Raw genomic sequence first — 27,113 nt, 5'->3', positions numbered from 1 at the left:
ACTTTGTTCAGGACCTATCAGCCACTGATTATAGGCAGCCAAGCCCAAATGTCAAACGCTGAGCACTGTAACTACTGTGCTCTATTTCCTCATGAAACTGCATTCAACCTTTTTTGTTACGGCAAAGAGATGCTTAGAGAAAAATGCAATAATCTCCAATTTCCTTAAATTATGTTCCCTGTTCACAACATTTTTAAGACATTTCATTTACACAGTTCACAGCCCTGACTTCCATTTCCAGGCCAGCCAGGAGCCTGTTCCCTCACTGACTTCAGAAGAAAGGCTGCAGAAAGTGTACAACTGAATGAAGTACTATTTGCACAACAAATGCAAAACCAGGTCTCTGCTGCCCTGGAGCCCCCTGTGCAGCAAGCTGGCACACTTGCTCTTCTAGGTGCAGCACCCCAGGGCGCTGGGGCCCAGCAGAGGCACAGCCTTGTCATTCCCAGCCTCTTCCCACACACCCCAAGGAGCTGTGCCATCGCCAGCCTACCTACGCTGCGAGTTCAAACCATGCAGGAGCACTTGACTACCAGAAAACCAGCTGGTGTTTGTACAGATTTGTTTAATCATCTTTTAATAGCATGTACTTTAACTGTGCTAAAACACTTGAAAGCGACAAATACAGCATTTCCACTTTCTTCTACACCATTTGAGGGGACTAAGTTGGCTTTGTCGCAGTTTGTCATTGCAGAATAAACCAAATGCTGAAAATGCAATAATGCAGGAGTTTAGACATCTTTCTCCCCTAAACCCAACTTTAGCGTATTTCTGACCAGAGGAACTTGCTAGACTAATTTAAGTTATACAAGAAAAAGTGAAAACTCTGTCCTACAAAGTGGGGTAACAGCCCACCCAATAAATGAGTCTCCTCCATAAACCTACTAATCCCCCAAGCAGTTCTGAGGTCACTTAAGCACAATTCCTTCCAAAGGAGCTTCATGTCAGCCATCTACTGCAACTACTCAAGCTTAGTCCAAAATTTAGACTGGACTAGGCTAGCTGCAGCTGAGACCAGCAGAACAAAGCCAAGCACCTCGGATGGGGTTTGCAACCCCCTGAGGCAAGTTGCATGAGTCACTCCTAGGTTTGTCTTGCACCCCTCATCACCAGCTACAGCAAGAAAATGTCATGGGGGAGAGCCAACAGCTTGACAGGGAAAGTAAACTTGCACTTTTCAAAAAAAATTTAAATTGTTAAGGAACATTCTTCAGTGTTCTTTGATACTAACACAAACCACCTGAAACCTCTAGTTTTGTTCTTAAGGGCAAGAATTCCTTCACTCACAGGCAGCAGCCCCACACTGATGGCACTGCTGCCTTGCAGGAGGTAGCCCAAGGAAAACTACTTTTAGGGCTGGCTTTTAGGGTTTTCTTTGGTGGTTTGGTGGCCATCTCTTCTCCCAAATCTGGAAACCCAAGGGGTAGTTTAAACAAATTCTTAATCCTGATAAGCAGACTTATAACTCAACTTAGTATCTTGGCAAAAAGAAACTTCAAGGCCCTAAAACTATTACAAAGTCTTACCAGATGCACTTTGAAGCAAGCAATGGTGCATGTTGGTGCAGTACAGCCTGTCCCATGTAGTGATGGACAGGGACAGTACCAGATAACAATCACAGAGCACAGTTTGAGCTGCAATTTGAAAACCAGGCTTTTGACCAAATCAGCTCCACCTGATCCTGACAGCAAACCACAAGAAATTAGGCTACTTTGAGGGCAATCTACCCTTGACACCTAATATGGCAAGAAGCGTACTACGAGGGCAGAGACAGGAGCAACACTTTGAAATCAAATAAAACAACGTTTTGTTGTCATTTAGGTATTTCATCTGCACAATCCTAACTGAAGTCAGACACTTCTCTTGACTTTCCCAGAATATATTTCAAGTCTCCAAGTTTTCTACTTCACTGATGACAGCCCCTAACAGACACAGGGTGACAGCCTTGTATTTCCCCCATAACATGTGAAGCCTTGTCAAAACAACCCAACTGTGCTCCCAAGGCCACTGTTGCAGAATTTGGGTTTTTCTTCTATTTCAACTGATTACCTCCTGCATCTGGTTTCCCCAGAATTCTCCATATTTGCCTAACCTCTCCCTCCTGACACACCATTAAGATGGGCTGGTCTCTGTTTTGGAGCACAATCTCTAGCAGATACCTATTCAGTAAGTGAAATAAAGTCGTGCAGAGCTCTGAGCATGGAAAAAGAGTAAAACCACTTTTCATCACAAGTTACGAAGCAGTCACTTCTTGGTCTGGCCCTGCTGTGGCCACTGTGTAACTTAACCAGGTAACTGGGGAGACAGTTGGATCTTTGAGAAGAAGTGTCATCCCTGCAATTGAAGTTTCCATCATGGATTTCAGTAAATTCAACTTCTATGCAGTCCAGTATCAAGAAGTGTATTTGCATATCCTGAAAGAAACAGCTTAAGCACAGTGCTGGGAGAAGAAATCCAAAAGGATGTATGATGTGTAGGATGGAAAACAGCTGACCTGCTATACAGAATATCAACAAGCTTTCAACAAGCTTTCAAAACACTGAAGCTAAAAACTTAGTGATAGTTAAATCTGAATCTAATGCTTCAGAAAACCAAACAAAAATACAGGCTAGGCATTTCTTTGCCTATGACCTTTATATTTTTTACAAAGTTAAACTGAGAAGGAGGAAAGTGTATAGGCAAATTCATTTACATAAATGTGGGCTTTTGAAAGATGCTGGATCAAAAAAAAAAAAGTCCCTCTGGAGGGCAGGCTGCCCACTTCTTAGAGTGAGCACTTACAGGAAGGACAACATCCACAATTTAAACTTCTCAACACGCAATGGAAATACTGTCACTAACTCAAAGAAATGTAGCCAGTGTTATCATGCATTGCAATTTGTTATGCAAATCCAGTTCTTACCCCTAAAGCTAGAGTTTCTGAGCAAAACCGATGAGTGTCACACATTCAACTATATGAGAGATGCCATCTCCACAGCAAGCACACCGAGAACTCAACTCCCCCTGCCTCACAGAGCAGCACCACCCCAAGTCCTATACATCTCACTGAAGTACCAGTTATAACTCTACCTAACTGCAGAGCCTAGCCTAAGCCACAAAAGAACTTTTAGACAACTATTCCAATCTGGCACAGAGCTCTGGGGAAAGCAGAGGAGGAAAACAGCAGCATGGCCTATGTACATTGATGGTTCTGTGTTGTTTCATGACAGATGATGTAAAGTCTTCAGGCTACCAATGCTGGGATGAGCTCAGCTTCATGCTAGTGCTGTAAACACTGTCAGATGTACTGAGCAGGGTACTCTACTCTCACTAGGCTCAACTATTCAGATCACCACCACAGTACCTAGTTTAAATTTTTTGGATTAAATTATTATGGAAATTGTTATATCAACAAAGAGGACATAATGCTTTCAGCCTACATTTACAGAATGCTTGTTACAAAAGCAAAGTTGTATTAATATAGACTGCTTAATCCGTGTCTAGAAAAGCATTTGGTGGAGCAGGGAAAAGTTACACCTTCAGCCCCAGGCACAAAATACTGCTAACAATGAAGATCCTCCTACAGCAAAAAACTAGCTTAGGAAGGACTTCATTTTCAGAGCCAAACCAAGCTGCTGCACTCTTCCCAAGAGGAAGAAGAGAAATGAGTTTGGTTCAAGATCAGAGGTAAAAACATGATCTGAAAAAATGCCCATATTTAATATATAAGTTGGAGTAAAGGCCTGCCCCAGAGAGGCTGAAGAACACTTTGCAGTGGATTGAGGATGAAATAATCAACTGTACATAGATTTTTAGATATCTGTAATGACTGCCCTGTGAGACACCTCCAAGTGTTTATTTTGAAGCCTGACTTCAACAGCAATAAGGTATAATCCAAAAGGCTCCTTTTTGCACTTGCAAGGTTGATTCTGTAGTTTCTTTAAAGATATATCAAGCACAAGGAAGTTTAGACATCAGACTGCAGTGCTGTGAACAGCTGTAACCAAACAGCAGCAAGCACAGCTCAAGGGACTAAAACTGAAGAGCAGTCTCACAGCATTGCTGGCCTCACTGTATTAAGCCCGAAAACCTCAGATCCCCTGAGCCCATGTGGCAGGCACTGGGCAGCCTCTGTGACCAGAGAAAGCCAGTCTGGAGCACATGTCCAGGGACCTCTCTAAGTCTGAGATGTTGATGTTTCCATGCCACTGTCATCTGGGCTAATTTAAAAGTCTTATTTCAATTGACATATGAGCTGAAAGAAAGCAGCTTCACTTCAGGCATTTAACCAACTCTCTTCAGCAGGACTGAATAAATACTCAACCAAACTTATTAACAGTCATTAAAGGAGCTGGCTGAACACACAGCAATTGTTTCTCCCCAGCAAGAAGACCACTCTAGTTGCAGTGGGAAGGTCATGTGCTGGGTCTTGTTTTTCAGCTGATGCCAGCTCAGCAGTATGGTAAAACACTCCAGCCTCTTGGTAGCCTTCCCCCACCTCACAGGTGCTCCTGACTCCCCTTCTGCCTAAGCCTCTTGCATACCAAAGCCTTCAGCTTCAATAACCTCTGCTCATCCTGAACCTGAGTTTAGACTGCTGAAGTTCTGACTTCTTCCACATAACAGATCCGGGAAATGTTTCACCTTCCTTCCACATTTTCTGGTATGTCCTTAATGTTGGCTCTCCCATTTCATCTAACAACTCCTTCTATTATTACTCAATACCTGGAAAGTTTAGTATATGCAGAGCATTTCCAGGAATGGACAATCGTTAAGTTTTAAACAGCTCAGTACTCACATTGCTCTGAAGAGGAGTAAGTTACTGTCAACAAGATATAAAAAAAACTTGTGCACAGAGATAAGCTGGAAGTGATGGGTTTTTTAAAAAAAATAATTTTACATCTTAAGACATTGGTCTGACTTCAGGCACAACAGTCAGCATTGCATATGAACGCAAAAATCCATGGTATTGGATCTGAAGATTTCCTCTCCCAACCTTAATCCTTTCTCTGCTATTCCTACCTCAGGTTTTTAGTGCATTCTGAAAAGCCTGTTCAGCTGTGTCCAACCAGCCTCACCTGCCAAGTGGGAATTTATTTCCCTGCAAGGCACCAGCTTGTAGAACCAGCTAGTCCCACATAGGAACCATCTCTTTGTCCAAGCACTGCTCCCACATGAGCAGGAAGCTAGAGGTCAGTGCTTCTTTATGAAGAGTCCTGACCACCACCGCTTTCTGGGAGTTTCTGTTAAGCATGACGTGCAGAGAGACAAGCTCAATTTCAAACTGTCTATAGCCTCATGACCAAGGTCTCCAGTTCACAAGCCAGACTAATTTTTCTCACCAGTATCTATCTATCTATCTTCTACAGCATTTGGTGGTGGTTCACAGCAGTTAATAACAAAGATCAATTACACGTCACGCAAAACTGACCAGAGTTTTTTACTTCACCACTGAGTTGTGACTGTACAACAAATACAGAGGCACTATTCAGAGTTTCAAGAATATAGGCAGGCATTTATGTATCATTTGCTTTTACTTACATCCCTCATTTACACAATTTAAAAAGCCAAATTTAGCTGTGCTTCACAAAGCAAATACAGTTGATAGGGCTTTTAGACTATTATGCACAATTCTATTCTATACTGCACAGTTCTATCATCATTCTCAAATTTTATGTGTTCTCTTGTTACTGTAGGCTCAACTACAACTGCTAAAGTTTCTAGGTATTATTTATTCCTGTATATAAAGTAGTTTCCACAGAGTTATCCAATATCAAGTCTTATGGTATCAGAAAGATTAAAGAGAATTATGTTTTTAATTTACTGGTGTCACTTTTAATAAAGAAGTGGTTTGGTTGATCTTAAGTTCTTTATGCAATGTGGTATTTTAGCATAATGAAGAAACAAGCATAGGACAGTCAGCTCATCAAGAGTAATGCTGCAGAACCAGTTTCCCCAAAAGAGGGAGCACAGCAGTGCTCCACAGCACGGTGGGGAGGCTGGACCCTCTTCTCTGGACTCACCCCAGTAGAGGGAACAGGGGTTTGACAATCATAGCATTTCTCTAAACTCAAGCTGCCACTTTTAGATTTTAGTGCAAGAAAGGCCTCATGGAACCACAGTTCCCACATTGATTGTACATTAACAATGTTCACTATGCAACCACAGGCTTGTTACGAGCCAACGGCAAGCCTACAGCATTGCAAGCTCCCATTAATAAGGTACAGGTATTAATTCTTTGGCAATGGGCTGTGTAAGTACAGATTTCTGAAGTAAATAGTCCACAAGGTGCTGCACTAACAATGGCTGGTGTCTTATCAGGTACCTCACCACCACCTTCACCCTAAGTCCCACCTTGCTTTAGGATTTTACCATTTTTTCTGCCTTCAAAAAAATATTAAAGGGAAACCCAGCACCCTTATTCATTTTCACTTGATGAAGGTATCTTGGTGTCATCTGATAGCAAGACTCACACCACTACATTCCTGCAGCGGAAACAAATCTGGTTCTACTTTTCTCAAGTAAATTTTCATCTGCTGGCCAGTGACACATGCCCTGCCTCTTGCACCTACCAGGCTGGGAGAGTAGAAACAGCCTCTGTGGAGATGGCTCCATGGCCACTGGGAACTGTGCTTGGAGAAGATTGAGTGCCAAGACCTTTCAGGATACATCCTTCTTCAGAAGGGTTAAGACACCAATATCTCTAACACTTGGACTTAAAGAACTGTCAAGCCAAAAAAACAAAAACAAATCAAACAAAAAAACCCTGTGTAAGAAATAAAGAAAACTAAGGGTATAGAATTGAGTCTTCAAGCCAACAGTTAATATTTCAGAGCTTTGAAAAGGCATGTGAGTTGCTGCAGAGTAGAAGAGAGATGACTGTACTGAAAATTAGGCTATGAAGCCATACTATTTTTCATTATTTTCATTTTTATTACTCCTAGGAAGCTAAGAGAGGTGGCAGGATCTATCAGCCATACAACATCTAACTAAAGCCAACTGGGTTTAGAGATGCCCCACAGGTAACAGAAGATGGGGAGACAGTCTCCCAAGAGGACTTTAAGAAACCTCACTTAAAATAATGCAAGTAATATTGAATTACTTGCATTATTTTAAGTTTTTACTTATCTCTCTTCTTTCAAGAGGAAAGACTACAGCACTAACAGCATTGGCAGTTACTCTAAAGGTACATACAGTCAATACGGACATTTCACTATAAAAATTAATTGGAACTCCAGTATTCTCTGTTCAAAACAATGACATTTATAAAAGTTTGCACTTACACAAGCTCATTGATAGACAAAACCTGATACCTTAAGCATTTGTACACAGGGAATACTACCAAATGACAAGTTACTTGGAGAGATCAGGAATGCTGTTCTAACCATTTACTGCACTTGTGGTTGGAGATCTGCAGAGTAATGGGTGACTATCCTTTTATTCATTTATTAATCACACTGTACAACATTAGCAATCAACCACATCCTATTTGCAAGCTTATTTAGAAACCTTATCTGAAAAACTAGATAATAAATATAACACTTAAAGTGTAATGTAGCCACCTTATTAACATTTAAGATGAAAAATGTATATTGGTTTTCTGTATCCAGGACAGCATCACTGAAACAGACCTAAGCTCACAGGAACATGAGATACTAGTTCTCAGTAGCCTCTTCTCAGCCATTCCAGCCCTAGCTTGAAGGTTACCCAAAAAGGATAAGGACATTCACATTTTTATTTACAGCACAGACATTTACTTATTTTCATCTTTTCCCCCAGAAAGCTCCAGAAGCAGAACTAGCCAACCACAAGAGCATCAGAAGTCCCAGATGCTGTAAGGATGCAGGAATGAAGCCTTGTGCTGGGAACCTCATCCATATGCTCAGGCAGACACCTCCTCAGTCATCTGCAAGAAGACTTACATTAACCAGTTAATAAGAGAATTACCAGCTATTGAAAGACCTGTATTTAAGAAAACACTTTTTGTTAAACTGACCTCACTTCTGACTGATCCCACTGGCTTTACTACACGTTTCTGGGAAGGCAAGACTTAAATTCCCATAGTAAAAAAAGAGACAACTGAGTATGAACTATGCACAAGAATTCTCCAAGAGCAGGTCGTGACCTAGTATATTAAACTGTCTGATTCAGTTCAGCTTGAGAGTTTGTAGGCTGAGTTGTGAGCTGTGTTGGCTGAGCCTCCTCGGAGTCCATCACTATTTCTGTAATGCAGATGACGAACCTCTGCAGAGGAAGTAGGCAATTAGCTGGGAAAGCAACCTCTTCAACTGAGCTGCCAGAGCAGCTGGAGGCCTCAGCTTGCTTAACTGCTGAGAAAGCCACATGAACTCTTTCTGGAAGAGGAGGGTGTACAGCAAGATGGAGACACATAGATAACTGATAATGCACCAACTTCTACATGGCATTTCTTAGATTGTTTAGGGATGTTAAGTTACAGGATAACAGAATGGAAGGGGAAAAATTAGTCATGTTCAGTTCTCCTCGTGGTTTTGTACCTGTAACCTGTCAGAGCCAATGAGAAACTGTCCCTCTCCTAGTCAAACAAAAAACCTCAAACCTCGTTCAGCTTTGGGCAAGCAGAAGCTTACAGTTCACACCAGACAACAGAACCATCTCAGAAGCAGTGAGAAACATCACTAAATACCTCAACATGCCCTTCTGTGAGAACAGAAGCTTAAAGAGCAAGCTGTTAAATAACACAGAAAGCAATTAAGCAAAAACACAGGCTTGGTCAAAGCTACATAACTGAAGAACAAAAATTCATATCCTCTGTACATCAGCCAAACTAAGGGAGCCAGAATGTACCAGCATTTCTCATTAGTGCTTCTGGAGACTCCAGGGGGATTTACTATTGCAGCTTACAGTCTCTTGGTAACTCATCTTTCTCACAAACCAACCTACCTGCACACCAAGGCCACTACATACACACAGCCTTGAACAGGCTTCTTCAGCTCAGCACTCACGGGCCATCAGTCTTGATCCCTTCCACAAATGCTTTCATGGTGCCACAACACTGAAGAGAATTTCAGGCTGCTGTTTCCAAAGCCCAGGATGACAACAGTAGACTGTCTAAAGCCCACACTTTGCACCACATGGCTGAGCATGGTCAGCAAAACTGACATTTTCTCCACAGGGAGGTAATTCCACAAGATGAATATGCTTTCATACTTAAACTGCTTTGTGGCATAATTATTGGACCCCAGCATAAGGCACCTTCTGCTTTCAGCATGAAAATAAGGGAAAAACATCTTTCTGGCCATTACAGGTAAACACCAGACCAGAGAAAAGACACAGCAGCTGCCAAAACGCATGTTTTTCCACAGACACTGCTCAAGGAGAGGTGCTAATGGATTTAGAAAGCATTTCAGTTAGCATTTAATACTAAGCATAGTATTTCAAGGCCATGATGAACAGCTCATACTAGCATTGCCACTAAAATTGCCCCATACTTTTCTAGTCCATCATTACTGGCTCTCACTTCAGCAGAGACCTCAGCTCTGCTCACAGAAGTCAAGTATGAACTAGAGTCTATCCCTAAAGCGACAGGAAGAAGCAGAACACAGGACAGCTTTTTTTCCCCATAGCATGCCAGCCTAAACATTTGTGTAGCTCCAGCTGTGGAATGCTACCACCTCTTATTGTTCTCCTCCCACCTCTTTAACCATCACAGAGGAGACACCTGAACACATACATGGTTGCACATATTCAGCTTTCTAGTTTTTACACAAAGATTATCTACTTTAATAATAATAAAAACCTTCTTGTATTTTCATAGTTCCCTAACTTACGCTGAATCTTTACATTTACACTAAATCTTTACATTCATACGCAGGTGATTGACTACTCCATGCTACCACTGCCTGCTCTTCAAAGCCAAAAACAGGCAATTCCTTAAATCACTACCTTTATTCAAAAGTTGTTTATGGCTAGTAGAGGTGCACTGAATTACATGGTTCTTACAGGCCAGCACCTCGCTGTAAAACAAGATACGTCGCAGGTGACTGGGAAGATGCTCAGAGGCACATAAAGATGACTGTTTCTAGCAACACTTTACAGATTAGTGATCATTATCCATTTTTTCCCTGTCTTCTCATGTATAAAACCTTGGACCCTAGAGAATCACAGGATTCAGTTAAACCAAGTTGACTGGAAATGTTTTGATGATTAGAATTCATTTCCCCATAATTAGTATTACAAAAGCATGCTCTTTCATGCATGCTTGTGATTAAGCAATTCAAGCAGCCCAGAAAACCCTAACCCCAGCTTCCAAGAGAAACCTTCCACCGAGCCTCAGCTTTTTCAAGAATGAGCACAGTAGTTCCTATCAAGAATCAAAAGCCACAACCAGCTCAATAAGCCAGGTAGATGCTGTGCCCACCACCACAAATCTCCATCCAGAGCTCCCTCTGAACTGATCCCTTGCTGTGGATACATGCAACTTATATGCATCTCCATTGTAACTCCTAGCAGTAAGGTGAGGTGGTTATTTTTCAGTATTTATACAGACACATTCATTTCAATCTATTCTAAAAATACCTGGTGCAACTTACTGGGCTCCCTGCTTGACATTTTTCTGCCTAACAGATACTGGTAAGAAACTCTAGGTTGGGAACACTGCCTGTGTTATTTAGACACCCAGGCTAAAAGTCTCCACATGCCACCAAGACATGCTATTCTCCTGGTTGTCAATGACAACACCAAACAGAAGCTTTAACACTTCTGTATACACCTTGAGACAAAATCCACTGCAGGTTTCTGTTTTCTTTTTTGTTCTGACATGAGTTTCTATTGCCTCCCACGTGAGATACATAGAGCTATATATAGATATAAATGTATGTGTGACTATAGTGATGGCCATATCAGAATCAAAGCAGAGAGTTCTTCCACCATCCTCACACCTGGGAAGCACACAACACAGCAATGCCCAGAGAAGCTGCCTCTCAGCATCTCCAGAGCACTTGACACAATTTGTTAATACACAATAGCTGACATACAACTTGTCTGTAATTGTAAAAAGCTAGCATTCATCATTTAAAGTTTGCTCCTGTGCCAAACAGCTGCTATTCTCATGAGTTTAATCACACCCCACAAAATGCTAGATCTCTAACCTAGTACATCTTATATGCAGTTGAATTAATCTACTTCATAATTCTGCCTTTTTATTTGCATTGGTCTTTCCCTCACATTCCAAAGACTCATCTGAGCACTCAGCAGGCATGCAGCTGCTTTCCACTTTCCTCAAGGATGTCTGCAGTTTCTCCAAAGCTACACAGCAGCACAGCTGCTTACACCTACGTATTTGTGAATAGTCCCTACGAAATCAGGTTTCTAATGAATTCCTGTGGCAAGCTGGGGACAAGACATTACTAAATGCTCACACCAGAGAAAGTGAAGGAAAAAGAGGTCATTTTTCAGTGCAGTGAAAAAAAAAAGTCATTCTACCAGGTTTCTCTTTCAGAAAGTTGCCCAAGAATGCGATTGCAACCACAAAAGCCAAACCACGTTCAGAATCAGATGCAGGCATGAGAAAGGGGGAGAGAAATTAATCAAAGGCCTCTAATCCATAAAGAGATTTTCCCTAGTTTTACGGGAAATTTGACATTTTAACACCTATTTGTTGCTACAATGGTTTCTCCAAAGGTATTTTTCTATTAAGATCCTCCAACATTGCACAGTACTGAGCCAAAATATCAAGCACCATTTTCACCAAGAGACAAAGGACTCTGCATTTCCAAATCTTCCCAGAACGCGATCTACGAAGCAGCTCCTATATCACTCCAAAGTGAGGCGAGGTCAGAGTTTTGGTTAACCAGCTCTCCGCTTCAGCACACAACGCGATACCACACGCCCTATCTAAATCCAGTTACAGTATCAGAATATCACCCCTTCCTCCGCAAAGGGCAATGGCCGTAAATGTTTCTCCCCCGTTACTCTGTCATTCGAAATGCCAAGAACATTTCAGTTACTAAGTGAATTATGATTTACTAGATTTATTTAGCACAACACCAGCAAGCTCTCTCTCACAGCAGACAAGAGACACGAATGAAAGCGAGGAACTTCCAGTTTCCAAGCCCTCCCAGCGCAGCCGGCGCTCGGGAAGTGCCACCTCTCCCGCACCCGGGAGCGAAGCGTCTGCCGCGCCGCGCGGGCGATGCTGCTACCCGCGGGCTGCCAGCCTTAAAACCCGCTTCTTTTGGGGGAAAAACCCTCCCTGCTTGCAAAAAGCCAACACGCAGAAGAAACTCGGCGCGCCCGAAGCCCCGCTCCCGGCACAGCGCCCACGCACCCGGTGCTGGGAAACTTGTGAGAGCAGGTAACAGGGAGCGCGCACCGAGGAGCCGCCGGAGGACCCCGCGGCCGCGGCCTCCGGGCTGTCAGCGGCCGAACTTTGGGTCCCCCGGCTCCTCCGCCCGCTGCCCCGGTGCCCGCCCCTCCGGCGCAGCCCGGGTGCGGCCGCACGGCGCTCGGCGGCCCCGCTCACGCTCACCTCCCCCGCCGCTCTCCGCTGCCCACGGCCGCCGCTGCCCCGCCGCCCCGCGCCGCTCGGCCGGAGCGCGGCGGCGCCGCCCGGCATTTATAGGGCCCGCGGCCGCCCCGCCCGCCCGCCCGCCCCTCGCCGAGCGCCGCCCGCCCGCCCAGGGCAGCGCTGCCGCGGCCGGGAGCGGGGCGGGGGGCGAGCCCCGGGGACCGGCTCTGCCTGGGCTCGGTGTGCCGGCCGGGCCGGAACTCCGGGCCCGCATCTCCGCGGGGATGCCCCGGGAGCCTCCCCAGCGCCGCTGGCTCAGCGGGAGGCGCGCCAGCCGTGCCGGGGAGAAGGGGAAAGCCGAGGCGGCGGTGGAGGTGCCCACGGGGCGAGGCTCGGCCCGGCAGGACGGCAGGACACCCCGGAGGTGGTGAGGGGACAGAGACCACCGAGGCCAACTCCATGCGGCCCCTTCCCGACAGCGGCATGGTGAGAGGTTGGAGGATTTTGGCCAAGGGACACCTCCCCGTGTGCTCCCCACTGCACCCACGTCCTCACTAAGGGATGAGGAAGTGGCTCAGCCTAGGACCTCCATCCCTTGTATGGCCCTGGGGTTTTAATCTGCACAAACAACGCAGGGATCGGAGGGAGGGAAGTTGTTGCTGCTTCAGCGTAACAGCACAGGCACAGAGCAGTGTGGCAGGACAGAAGTGTAAACCTGGGAAAACACATGTTAACTGTAACACTGACTGACAGCCCTGGACTTCTTCACTGACAAAGTACAAGAAGGAATTTCCACTCTGTACAAAAACAGTGGTGCTGACAACTTCAGAAAAACCGGCAGTGTGTTGGTGCGGCAGTGGACAGCACTGCCTTGTTAAGTCATTGTTTCTGCTCCCTGTTTCCAAAAAAATTTTCATGCATGGCACAGTTCAGCTTTGAAGAAACAGGATGAGTATGCAATAAACCACATTTCTTCCCCCAGGAGTTTGGACTTCTCTGGATAAAAAAAATCAAAACAACCCATCTCCTGGCATGAGCCAGAGAAGCAGCGCTGGCAGCTGCTGCTGGTCTTTACGGTGGAGAGCCTTGCGTCCATCAAGGTGGCTCTCTCAGTGCAGGGGCCCTGTGCTTGGGCAAAACCACAGCAATGGAAACGTGGATGAGAGAGGTGGCACAGCAAGCCAGGGAGCTCAGCCTCAGCCAGGGCACAGGGAATTAGGCCAAGATAAAGTGCTGGTGCTGGAAGGCTGGGCTGTCCAGGAATGGTTTCTGCATGGGCAGTGCCAGCTGAGGTGGACATTTGTTAGGCTATTTACTAACCAGCTCAATTTTTAAATTTTAATTAAAATTTAGCTTCGTTTCCCAAAGTGTTTCATACCATCATTTCTACACAGATACATTTCTGAATGGAGAACAGAGATTAATTCAGAAACCAAAAAACCCACAAAAGTACCCAACAGCCCCCTTTTGCATGACTTTTCATATTAGCAGAGACAACCCTTGGGTATCCATTTTCTCTCAGGCATGAAGGCAGAAATCTGTGTAGACCATATCAGATCTCCTGCCCAACTACTCAGCATCATGAAAACCGCATGGGAAAATACCACTGAATGATTTTAGGAGCATTTTGGTACAATCTGCCATATGGAAAGGTAGCTGAAGGGCTAGACCCTGACTAGCTAGCTGAACTCCGAACTTGGAGCAGGAATCCTGGTTCTAGTCTGACAGCCTGAAGACCTAAGCCAACAGCCAAACCCCCGAATGCCCTCAGCTTGGATCTGAACCCAGCCTCTGCACGAGCAGACTTCGTAGTCTGTCTTCAGTAGAAATGGGACAGGGAAAAGGAAGTTGTTTTCCAAGCAAATGAAAATGACATGGAATTGTCCAAGTTTTGATTCTACCCACTTTGGACAGCACAGTTCCAGTCCCTTGAAGCTGTAAAGAGTAAAAGCCAGAAGTGCAGTTCCTCCCCTTGGTTGTTGCCACATTGCCCACAGCTCATTCAGTTCCTGGCTGTGGGCAACCACCTCCCACCCAGGCAAGAAGGCACTGTTCCTTCTCCTTAGCAAGTGGCTTAAGTGATCAAATTTGTGCCCACTAAGCAGTTAACAAGTCAGGCTTTTTGGAAAGAGTGAGACACCACACCTACTACACCTATCAACAAAGAACTAATTTGTGGAAATCAGGCAAAAATAGCTGAAGTCAAGAGGAGTTTGAAGTGAAGCTGCCTGAGATTTGCTCACCCAACCAAACAGCTGCCAAAAGGAGAGCACTACCATCCCCTCCTTTTTCCCCTACCCGCTCAGGGTCTCAGAACCTCACCAGCTCTGCTGCCTGCCCAGTCCTTGTGTGAGGCATCTCATCCTGGTAGGGGAAAAAACAACAATAAGCCTTTTTTTTTTCTGAATTTATTCTCTGATTCCTTTAGGTGGGACACACTTGGTTGCTACTAGAATTAATTTCATAGATAAGTACCTATGCACAGAGATGAAAGATGCGTACATGAAAGCAAAATTCACTGACAAGTTGTATGTGCTGTGAGGCTGTACTTAAAAGCAGAGAGGTTCTTCAGATGGTATCTCACCTTAGAAGGGCAGATTTCAAACCGTACACCACATTGCTAATGAGGATACAGGAAATCTCATCCATTTTTTCCACTTGATGCAAAACATCTCTTCCCACAAAGGGAAATGTTGATGTTTCCCTGTATGATTTAGGCTGAAAGAGGAAACTGACAGGCAGAAAGTCACAGTGAAATAGAAAAACTGGCTCCAACACAAACAAGCCTAAGCTTGACAAAATAGGCTGTAGTTTTAACAAGCAGGTTAGGAGAAGACCAAGGCGGAGGCCCTTAAAGAAATTTACTGCCTTTTGAGGCCAAAAATTTGAAAGCAACATTTCTCAAACAGTTCAGATAGGAAATCCTACATAAAAGGGGGAAAAAAGAGGACTTCCTAGTTCTCATCCATGTTTTATAAAGCTAAAAAAAAAAAAAAAAAAAAAAAGTGGTAAAAGTGATAAGCCTAAAGAATTTATTGTTTCATGTATGGTTTTGACAAGTTGCCAAGAGAATGGTGCTGCTTTGTGGAGAGTAGAAGAAATGACATTTTCTTTGCTTTAGATTGTTATAAAATTTTCAGTTCTTTACAAGCCCCCAGATGGTTTTTATAACCCCTTCAGGGGTTGCAACATATTGACTGAGAAATACCGATTTATATAGCAAACTCCACTCTCTTCTTGCTGGCAAAAATTACTGCTTTGTATCTGTGTATACACACAGTGGCTGAATATAAATAAACCCCCAAAAATAATGAGATCTGAGGCAAAATCCACCACCTGGCAGTACATTAAGTTGGATGAAATTTCCCTAAATTTACACTGGTGTAAATAAAAGGAATATTTGGCCCTAAATCTTTTAGGTCAATTTGGGATTGAGGATTAAAAAGTTTGTACTTTGTTTCACCCTGCAAACAGGCAGACTGCCTTCATTGGTGTCAAAGATAAGGAAACATTTCCAATCAACAATTCTTTGGAATTGGAGAATTTTTTATTGGCTTTCATTGTGTTCATCTGCAGTGTTTTAACGGGGAAGTATTGGTGCCTTGGGACGCAGCAGGCTTGCAACACAACCACCAAAGCAGGTGACCTGAGCACCTCAGCAGGAGCAACTCTGAAATGCTTTGCCTGTAATGAACAAATAATTACTGAAGTAAACAGTGTGTCCAGTTTTTGGGTTTTATAGACCACTATAATCATCTGTATTTTGTACATTCACGAGGGTATAAGAGAATTCTTACTGAATGGTGACTTCACAAAGAATGTCTAAATCCAGAGTGGACCATGAAGAGCTCATATTCCTTGGGGGACAAAGCCTGAGCTTTTGCTCTTGCCTACACTCCTGTACAATGAGGCTGGTGGTTTCACTCACTGGGTGACTCTGGTCACTGCTGAGACTGCCTAGGTAAAAAATACCACAGAACCTGGTGTTGTGCTCCAACTCACAGCTAGGGAGGAGGTAGCACCCCGTTCTTCCTGCACCTCAGGGTTAGGTGGTCACTTAGAACACAGGGAGTGTAATTTTAATTCCAATGAAGGTAGGAGGAGAGATGCTGGTGTTCCCAGGAGAAGTCTCTGTCTACCCTATCTGAGGCTTTTCTGGAGAAAGAGAGATTTTGGTGCCTTCCTACTTTGCATTAAAGAATTAAACATGCATTTGAGCAGGCAGAAGGAAAGGAAGAACACGGCATCGTAGCTTCGTATTTAAATCATCCTTTGGGAGGGTGGAGACTGCAGTTCTGCTCCTGGCTTGCCAGGCAGAATACTTTTGTATTTTACATTAGTCAGTCAGTGGATAAAATACATGAAGAACCCTTAGGCTGGTCAGAAAGTTTAACTGATATCCTTGTACTCAGCATCTCCTCTGCTCCTCTGCATTGCAATACCTCACTTTTCTTGGAGCTGAGCCTTAACCTGTGCCCTGCAGCTCTGCACGGGCAGAAGCAGAACTGCTGCACCAAACTTTCTGGCAGTTTTCATTATGCAGATTTTTAAACCTTTAGATCACAAACTTTCTCTGTCAAGGCACGCACACAGCTCCCAGCTCCTTCAGCCCCCATCTCACGCTGATATTAAAGCAGCAGCGAGCTGCTTCCAGATTACCTTGGATTTGTGTGGATTTAGGGCTAAGTCCCATCAACGAAGCTGCTGCTTAAACTTTTGCGCACTGTGTTTAAGTTGTTGGACCCCAGTGAGCAGAGCTGGCGAGGTTTTAGTGTTGGTTCAACTCTTCCTGCGCACTTGGACAGCTGTTACAAGAGCAGGCAGCAGAACAGCTCCCGACCTGAAAGAAGGCAGCAAAGCAGACTTGGCAGAGGGAAAAAGGCACCGGCAAGTCAGCTGGCTCAGGGGAGGCAAGGCAGAGGAACGAGCCCAACGCACAAACAAAGCAAATGGCAGCCGCGAGGCTGGCCCGGGTCCTGGTGGGGCAGAGCCCAGCCTTGGCCAAGGCATGGCTGCTTCCCAAGGCCGAGACAGACGGACGTCGAGGGGGATGATGTGAATGAATGGCACCGGGTTCTGGCTGAAATTTGCCTGTCCCTTCAGGCTAGAAATTGTGCCATTTGCCATTGTAAATACCCTTTTCAAAACCACGGTCTCTATGGCACTCAGCTGAAGGACTAAAGATCTCATCTGCAACTGCTCAGTGCTAGGAAAAGCCAGCACTGCTGCGTCAAGCCTAAATTAACTTCCCCGTGTGGGCAGGATGTAGCGCTTAAACTCCTTTGACATGTATTTCCTAGAGACAAATGGCAATTCCCTCTGTGGCCCATCATTTACTATCTACATAAAAGCAGAAGGAGATGATTAGAGTGGGGAACTGCCCTGCTTTTACTATATTTAGTGCCCTGTCAGCTCAGCCTATAACATTCTGCTCTTCAGTTGTAAATAATACTCTAAGGAAGGGAATAAAATGAATATCAAACATGGAGAAGCTGGTATAGAAAAGCAAACAAGGGACTGTAGGTCCAGAACACACTGGAATAAACCTTCTACTTGGGTTTAAAAGCTGAAGGAGGCATTAATGGAGCTCATCCCACCTGCTGCCCCACGGCTGAAAGTGATAGAGGGTTGCAGTCTTTGGGGTCTTCCAGCAGAAAGCTGCATAAATCAGTGAGTCTGGCTGGCTCCTTCTGCCTGGCACCTGACAATATGGTCTGACATGCAGGCTTCCAGCACTATACCTAAAGGAATTCTCACATTTATATTTCAAAGAGTTCTGGGAGGCTGCACATATTTCTTTTACATGTATGTATTTAAATCTATTCAAATTTGTTCCTCTTAAGAATGAATTCCTCATCATAAATAGTCATCGAGACTTATTAGCTTAAGCTCTACACAGCACACACTTATAAGGAAAAATACAAACTATATATATGCCTTAAATAATCCTGTGGTAGCTGAACATCTTACAGCAATAAATAGATTTTCTAGCAACAGCCTCCTGAGGTAAAGTGGAATATTCCCATTTTACAGAACAGTAATGGAGGTGATCAGTCCATGGCTGTTGTGGACATCTGTAGAAATGACCCCAGATCTCTAGTACTTCAAAATCTTTGCTAACCCACAGGACCAGCTTCTTCTAAAACCAGATGGAAAGGAAAAGAACAAAGGAAAGGGTTTGATTTGGTTTGGTTTTTTGCCAATGAAGAGTAAAGGAAGAAAGCCATTAACAAAGCATTTTCCCATGTGATTCAAATTAGGGCAGCCCATAATGGCTGAAGACAATTGTGCTCTTATTCTTTTTCAGTGATATTTTCAAATTTGGGAAAGTTTTTGTTGTTCTTTTGCCATTCAACATAAGTAAATTGAGTTTGGTTCCACCACCAGAATGATTCACTGCACTGAAGAAATTCAGAACATCCCAGTAGAGGAAGTACATTACTGAATTTTAAATCTTGACCACATCAATACAGGTTTTTCTGTGCTGGGAAACAATTTGTCTACAGTCTAGAGGAAATGCTCTCTAGCAAGTGAAAAGTGAATCCTGTATTGTAAACCCTACTTAAGTTCACTGGGTTGTTTTTTTTTTTTTTTTTTTTTTTCCATGAGTAAGAAATGAGTAAAAACAAACAAACATCCTTTTGGATATGCACCAAAAAGACACATAAAACTTTAATCAAGCTTTTAGCCATAACCTTCTTGGAGATCCAGGTTCTCAGTGAGTTTTTGGTCACGCTCTTCAGGAAATACACAACATAGTTTATTCAAGATAACTTAATGCAAACAGCTTGAGGCATTTTGGTTACAAGCTGTAGGTTTCTTTTATTACTGACTCATTCTTCTGGGTACCTGGCGCAGGCTCTGCATTCTGCCTGAGACTGGTTTTTGTAGACTTTAGTTTCTTCAGTTCTTTCAAAATGAAAAAGAAGAAAAGAGGTAATAAGGAATATAAAGCAAAAAAAAAAAAATCACACACACAAGAATTTCAATCTTGAGGTTTCTCTTCACTGTTTTATGGCTTCGTTTGTCTGAAAACTCCCAAAATTCAATTCTTAAAATAAGTATTTATGAAACAAGCATTTGTAAAATGTGCTTGCCTGCCAACTCCAGTGAATACTTACTGATGAACCATTTTTGCAAGACTACCTGGGTGTTTTCATACTCTCAGTTCATAATACAGTTCAGTGCATTGCCGTCTCTGGGAGTTCACACTCTGAAGCAGCAGCACACGAAGGCATTTTGCATTTGATTGAACAGAGTTTGGATCTGTTCTGCTCCATATGCTGAACATGTTTGCATAATCTATCTGCAGGAGTAAACCAAAAAGCCTGGAAAAAAGGACATTTGATATGATAAATAATGGGAAGTTGTAGAGGTGAGGCATTTAGGACTTCTTCCTGCTTTTTATTGATAGGGAGACAATAAAAAGCTAATATTCTCTCCAGAGATTTACAGATTAAGAATTCAGGTTTTTGGCTTGGGGTGGTTTTGTTGTGTTTTATCCCATTCAAGTGGCTTTTGGGGCTAACAAGTACATTTTATTGTCTGAGGATAAGTTCTGATATTCAGCCCAAGAATATGAAATCAATTTTGATTACTGTTCTCTTTCAGAGGCCTGTAGAGATGAACAAGGTTCAGGGTTTTGATTTCAACCTGCTTGGATGAGACGTGCTGCTGCTGAGCCTGCTGGAGAAAGCAAGCCATGGGCCTGCTCAGCCAGCAGTAAACACCCAAAGGACAAAGAGACCAGAGGAGAAATGCCATGGCTGTGATTCCCCAGAGGTTTGAACCACCCTCTGAGGTAATGAGCAGCTGCAGCCTGTAATCACTGGCCACTGGGGCAGGAAGGAACCCAGCAGCAGCCAGGGCACAATGCAAACGTCCCTTGCTCCTGCCTGAGCCAACCTGGCTGCACTTGGTGCACCAGGGCTTGCCCCAAGCATGGCACTTCCAGCTCTCTATTGCCACAATCTTCCCTCATCACAGGGCTGCCAGACCTGACACCTCAGCCAAACCTCAGCATCTCACACTGGCCTGCCTCTTCCCAAAACAAAGGCAGCTTCTGAGTTTGCAAGCTGAAGTGACACACAGGAAGTCTTGCTTTGGTAGTGTTGCTAAAATAATGTGCAAGATGGCAGATCAGGCAGTCTTTGGCTAAAAGTAAAGGTTTCTTGCCTTTCCACTAATAAACATACTTCAAGTCTTGCTTTGAAAGCCTTGTTATTTCTTAGCAAGATATTTCTGGTCTCTTTATTTTCCTGCCTGCACTCTAATCACGCTTATGATCTTCATCTTCTGTGCCTTCTGTCATGTTTTTTTGTGACCTCTCTAGGGCTTGGCAATTAAAAACTCAACTCTGGGTAAGGTGAGGTTTTTTATATTGATATAGATATCAAAGTTTCATATGTATAAAGCACCTACTATCATATTGATAAACATTCTTTTTCTACTTTCACTTACTTATTTCTCCACTCACCACCTCTGGTGTATTTGATGCCTCAGTGTCTTGGGTTTGCCCACTCCTTTCTGCACTCCAGCATGAGCTTCTCCCAAGAATCCTCTCTGCTTGGGAGGAGAGATTCTTGCCTATGGTTCAGTCCAGACATCCCATTGAGTCCGTTTGTGCTACAACAGCAATAAAGACAGGATTAACTGGTTCAAAGCTTAAAGATTTAATTTAAGAGTTGATGGGAAAGGTCCTTTCCCGTGTCCCCTTCTTAGAGATGGAGTTCAAGCTAGCAATCTCTTAAGTTTCTGAAGTTTGTGATATTTCATTTTCTGAAGGCAGAAGTAAACTGAATGGTTCACAATTCAAACTCATTCTTTCAGAAGGGGGTGTAGTTTGTTTTAATAATGCCACACTAATTTGTGAATTAATATCTCCATATTCTGAGGTACAAGAGCAGGCTGCTTTGGAGGAGTGGTGTGTATGTAACAAAAAAAAAAAAAAAAAAAAAAAAAAAAAAAAAAAAAAAAAAGAGGTCAAATCTAATTCTTTAGATTTAGTTTCTACTGTGCTTTAGGACTATAAGGCCAACTACCCACTATCAGTCTGTCTGTAAGGAAGGCTTAATAGATTACAATACATGGTGAATATATAAAAACATATTACATAATCTGTGACCAGTCTGGGGATTGGTTTCCTTGTTTGTTTGTTTGCAATTAAAAGGTAAAACCCAGCAGCACTACGGGAGACAGATACTCTTAAAAATAGAGAAATAGTAAGGTTCAGAAAATTTGTTTACAACTACCAATAACAGAACAAGCACCTTTAATCACAAAAGACATTTTTTTAGTACAAATAGCTAGACTGAAGCTTAAATACACTACATCTGCTCAGGTCAGTGCTCACAGGAATGATACCACAAGGGAAAAACAAAGGAAGCGGGGAACACACAGGATGCTGAAGTGTTTCCCAGGCCTCAGCAGTGCCATTCCCATGGGGTGTGGGTGTTGTGGACAAATGCAGCCCATGCTCTTGCCCTGTGGTTATCCTCCATGACTTCCCACCCACTTCATTTATTTCTGTCCCTTTGGGTGGCAGTGCCAGCTCAAACTCTGTCCAGATGGCCAAGGCCAGCCCCTGCCACACAGGAGATTGTCTCTGCCAGTCCTTTCCCCACTGCACCACCACTCCTCTTTCTGAGGCTTCAGCAGATGCCCCCATCCATGGGTCCTAGCACCACTAGGAAAGTGAGGGAAGATGCTCAGCCTGTCCCGGGCTGGGCACCTTTCACCATGCCAGAAGTTGGGAGTCTGGGCAGTTGTACCAGCCAGTGGTTCCCCCTGGAAGTAAATAGGCACACTGAGGTCATGGTGTGGGGCTGAACAGCTCTGGTGGAGCACATTTCCCTCCCAAGTCTGAACCTCTGGCTGGGGCCCAAGCACCAGGAGTATCCCTTCCTGAACAGAGGATGTTACCACAGTGATCCATCTTGCTGCGGCTCCACAGAGAATGACTGTCATTTCCACAGCTATCATAACGGTTCTGGGAGTGTGTTCCAGTCTCCAAGCTGTGTATGCTGTCTGCATTCTGAAACCACATATAAGTTGGTGGGCTCATGATCCAGTCCCAGAAAACCTCAGCTCTGCACCAAAGTCTCTCTCAGGGCCTTCCCTGGGTCAGCACCTTTTCACCCCAAAACCACATAGCTAGCAGACCAGAGATTAAAGCTACCCCTTAACCAAGACAGGACACAGTGAACCAGAGGCTGTCCCACATCCCCTCCTTCTAAAAGAAGAACATGACTTTTTCTATTTTTGTTGTGCTGGATTGATAGTTCTGCCTTCCCCACTGTGTTTCAGTGTCATAAGAGGGGACATAAATCAAGGTCCAAATTCCCAAGCCTTCTCTGTGTCCATCACTGCATGGACTACCCTGGCCACACAAGAATCCTTTTTTTTTTTTTTTTTTTTTTTTTAATTTAAACTGGGCTGAGATGGTCTATATTTTGTTTGCAGCTTTTGTTTTGCTCTAGTCCTGGCTTGCCACCATCCACTTTTGTCATCTAGGATTTTGCTGCTTTGTTTTCCAGTTGCACCATTTCGGCCCAGTGGATAAGCTGTTCAGTCAGAAAGCTCCCACACAGGCAGCAGCATCCTTAGCTCAGGCTTGCTCTTGCCCCATCAGGCTTGACAACACTTCTGAAATTATTGATGTGGTAGCCCCAGTGCCCTCCCTTGGGATGGCAGCACTCAGGAAAGCTGTCAGTGCTCAAGGAGAGAGAATCACCCCAGAAATTATGCCTCATTTCAGCTTGTCTCCAGAGCCACTTACTCAGAGATCATAAATACATGAATTGGGGTTTCTACCTTCATGAGTTCCTGGATAATTGACAGTGAGAGCTGTATTTCTGCAGTAGAACGTGGATGTGCCTCCCCCAAGTAACAATGCCATGAAGCAGCCAATATCTGCAGTTCATTTGGTGCACTCTGTGGCTCAGAGGTCATGGAGGGCCATGTAAAACATCTGCCCAGGTTCAAATAACTGCAGATAAGTCCCCTCACAGAGGATTCTTCTAACTGTGCCTGGAGGGGTAAGAGGCATATGGTGTGTGAAGCAACAGAAGTCAGACACCTTATGTTGCACTGGCCTTATGTTATCATTCTCATGTCCTGTGGCATCAGAGGAAGCTATTTTTGGCAATCATATCATCAGGAAGGTCCAGGAAGGTAATCAAGATGACAGTGAGCTGCATAAAGCAAATTCAGCTTTTCTGAGGAATTTCCCACTTGTTTCATACACTAGACCAAAGGTAGTGTTCCTACCTGGTGCCTTTATGCCTGCCCCTTGTGACTGGCATTTGTTCAAGCTGAACAATCATTTGTGTTAAATAAATGGCACATATCAAAGCAAGGTTTTAGTAACTTGTAGGAGAAAGGCTGGGTATTAGGCCTAAAGTAGCTTTGAGAGAGCTCAGAGCACCAGCATGTCTCATCCATCCAATTCTTCCAAGAGCACTTCAGATTCCCTGTGCTTCTAGGGAAATCATTTCTCATTATCATGTCTGGACAGCCCTGACCTCAGAGGTGCTCTGGACTTTGCTTTCTTAGGGTGGCTATTTCTGTCACAGAGGAGTTCCTGGTAGCTTGCCATGGTTTCTCTCAATAAATCTTCACATATCCAATTTTTATAAGCTTTTTCTCCACGTTAAGTGTTGAGCAATCTAATATTACATCATTTGTACTGAGTGTTCACTGTCATCAAGAACAGAGAACTGCCTACTGGATATTATTTCCTTTCAGAGGCAAAACAAAGACATTTTTATTAAGCCTGAGTGTTTCAGTCAAATACAGCAAGTCTGACCCCAGCTTTCCACACGTGTGTAGAACCAGTGTCAGGCAGCCACCAAACACCACAGATCTCCCTCACCTTTCAGGAGTGGTCTGTTCACACTTGCAGAGCAGCACAGGACAACTGAATTCCAGTTTACTAGCATTTAGAGTCCAGTTTGCATAGAAATAAATAATTACCCAAGCATCAAAGACAGAGAGTAAGAGCCCAGTATCCATACACTGCATTCAAGATGCACGGAACCTTGCTGGTCTCCTTTTGTGATCATTAGGATTGGCTTGTTCTAAGACACTGTTATTAGATTCAAGGTACCTTACATCTCTGGTAATGACCCCCATACCTTCAAGACTTGATTTTCGAGTTTCCTGTTCGCACACGCCACATCTCTTGGTGCTGGCATGGCAACTGTGTGCACAGAGGTGGCATCTGTGCCCACACATGGCCAGCTACTTACCAGACGGACTTGGACTGCGCTCCCAGGTGGGACACACGGGTCCCTCAGAGAAGATGGCTCCTACTTTTATTAAGTTGCTGTCAAAACAGTGCAGTGCTAGAGCAGCAGAAGCTAAAAGCCAAGTCCAAACAACAAAGACAAAACCAAGCTTACGGATCACTCAAGCAGTGCCAGCAGCTCCTCGGATTCTGCATCCATCTTTGCTAAACACGCTGAATTCAGCAATTCACACCCCACACCCAGGGCTAAAACATTTCTTCTCTTGTACAACCCTCTTGCCAAGCATCCCTTATAATTTATTACCAATTCCTATTATTTGGATTGTTATTCCCTTGGCATGTCTGGCTGTCCCCCAGCTTCCTCTGACACCAACAGAGATGAAGTGGGGGAAACAAAAGCAGCAGATACTCTTCCTTCAGTCTCCACCACACTCACTGCCTTGCACTCACTGCTCCATCCCCAGACCTCAGTCCTCTCTCCATCCTTTCTGGATCTAGAGAGTGGGAGAATTGCCACTGTTAGCCAGTGGGATGGTACTAAATGCCATTTTCTTCTTAATTATTTATAACAATCTCCATTGGAGTATTTAAAAAAATCAAAAATCAAAACTAAAAAAAAATCCAAACCAAAAAACCAATACCAACCAAAAAATTTCACAAACCAAACCAAATCAGCCAAATTCCATTGTTCTCAGCAAATCTTCTTGTCCTCAAGCTCTTCACATTTTGTGTTTTGGTGCCCATTTAACATAGACTCCCTTAATGCTGGCAATTATCATGGATTTTGCCGTGTCTGACTGGAAATCTCTAAGCAGTCATTTGAATATCAGGCACTTTAAGATACATCATGACAGCACCATCTCTATTCACACTTCTACAATATGCCCTTGATAAATCATCTACTATATTTTCAACTCCTTTTCTGGATTGGCATTCAAACCTTCACTTGGTATTTCTGGAGTGTTAACAGCTGTCTCCCTATTCCTGTTGGATGCTTAGTGAAGGTTCTTGAAAATAATCTCCAACACCCAGTGATGTGTTCCTAGGGCTGCTCCAGTTTTCCATAGATGCACTTGTGGACACCATGAGGGGCACTGCTGTTGCAGCCACCACTTGTGACACTGATATCTGGGTTTGCTAAACACTGCTTGAGATTAGAGATGCACTTATAAGAGACAATGCAGAGGTGGGATGGGAGATAAGTTGCAACATAAAAAGAGCAGATGGGGAACTGAGGCACACTTGGCTTTCAACCAAATATGCAGAGCATGCTCTATATAAAATACAAGAGAACGAGGATGTGGCACTGAAAACCCTTAAATCTGTCAAAGGAGAAAAGAATAACAATTCTGTATTATTAAGAATGACCCTTTTCATAACTCAGAAAAAACCCCGAACCTCCAGTGGCCAAAGATTTATCTAGTTCTTTGGGGACTTGGGTTCAGTCCCTGACCTGTGAACAAACTCTCAGTGCAACCTTTAGGAAATCACTTCATTAGCTTTCATCTACCTCCCTGTCTGTAAAATGGGAATAGTGACATTTCTTTACTGTGGTGCCAGACAGCAAGAATTTGGAGCATGGAGATGCTCAGATGTCACAGAGTCTACTACTGTTCCTAAAAAGTTGAATATTCCTCATCTTTATGAGTGGTTTTTGATATGCATGCAACAGAGGGTAGCTAGCAAAATGAAACAATTAGTTCTGTGACATTTTCAGCTGCCTAATGAGTTTCTCTTCTGCTTGTCACACAAGTATTTCAGAATTGGAGCTTGTGTTGCCAGTTCTCAATATTTTATGCTTTTTCAGCCTGAAATTCAACAGCTGTTTCAATATTGCAGTTGGAGCCAACATACTCCATATAGACTTTCTTCAGTATGTTGTCATTTTTTAAAACCTTTGCCATGCCTCTTTGCTTTTTGTGACTTGATCATGGCTACCTCTTCATTAGAAATCTGGCAGTGGAGTTTTTCTCCTACAAATGTGTGAACTGAGTTTGTTTTAATGTCAGTCAGAATAATTTCTCAGGATACTCAGGTTTCTGTCCCAGCACTTTCCCCCCACTCTACCAAGCTGCACATCATGTGCTTGTTAGTCAGTTTTCCACAAAAATACCACAAAAGTCATGCACAATAGTGCTCTTTCCAGCTTTTCTACTTATCTTTCTAGGTTCAAGAAGGTATGGTATTTATCACACATGTTATTGGAGGGATTTTTTTTTTTGGTCCAGACCTTGTTTCTTGAAGCTGGTCCAGAAAAAAAATTTCCTTATGACAGCTCTATATGTTGTTAGTATTATTTTCTCAAAAGTACTGTACTGCATTGAGGATAAGCCTCCTTTTTACTCCTCCTGACTTATTAAAAATCCATCTGGTGGGATCTATACTCTGAAACTGGCCTTT

The 27,113-nt window shown here is 43.6% G+C and overlaps 1 long non-coding RNA gene across 1 annotated transcript; it reads right to left on the bottom strand.

Moving 5' to 3' along the window:
- Nucleotides 1–14,905: 14,905 nt before the first annotated feature.
- Nucleotides 14,906–17,512, bottom strand: LOC137480081 (uncharacterized). The gene is made up of 2 exons (XR_011002698.1): nt 16,264–17,512; nt 14,906–15,197 (listed from the first exon to the last, which is right to left on the bottom strand). It is a non-coding gene; the product is annotated as an uncharacterized lncRNA (long non-coding RNA).
- Between the last annotated feature and the right edge of the window lie 9,601 nt (nt 17,513–27,113).

Source organism: Anomalospiza imberbis, chromosome 10 (genome assembly GCF_031753505.1).
Source record: "Anomalospiza imberbis isolate Cuckoo-Finch-1a 21T00152 chromosome 10, ASM3175350v1, whole genome shotgun sequence".
In the NCBI taxonomy this organism is placed as follows: Eukaryota; Metazoa; Chordata; class Aves; order Passeriformes; family Viduidae; genus Anomalospiza; species Anomalospiza imberbis.
This window is presented reverse-complemented; position numbering and strand designations above follow the sequence as displayed.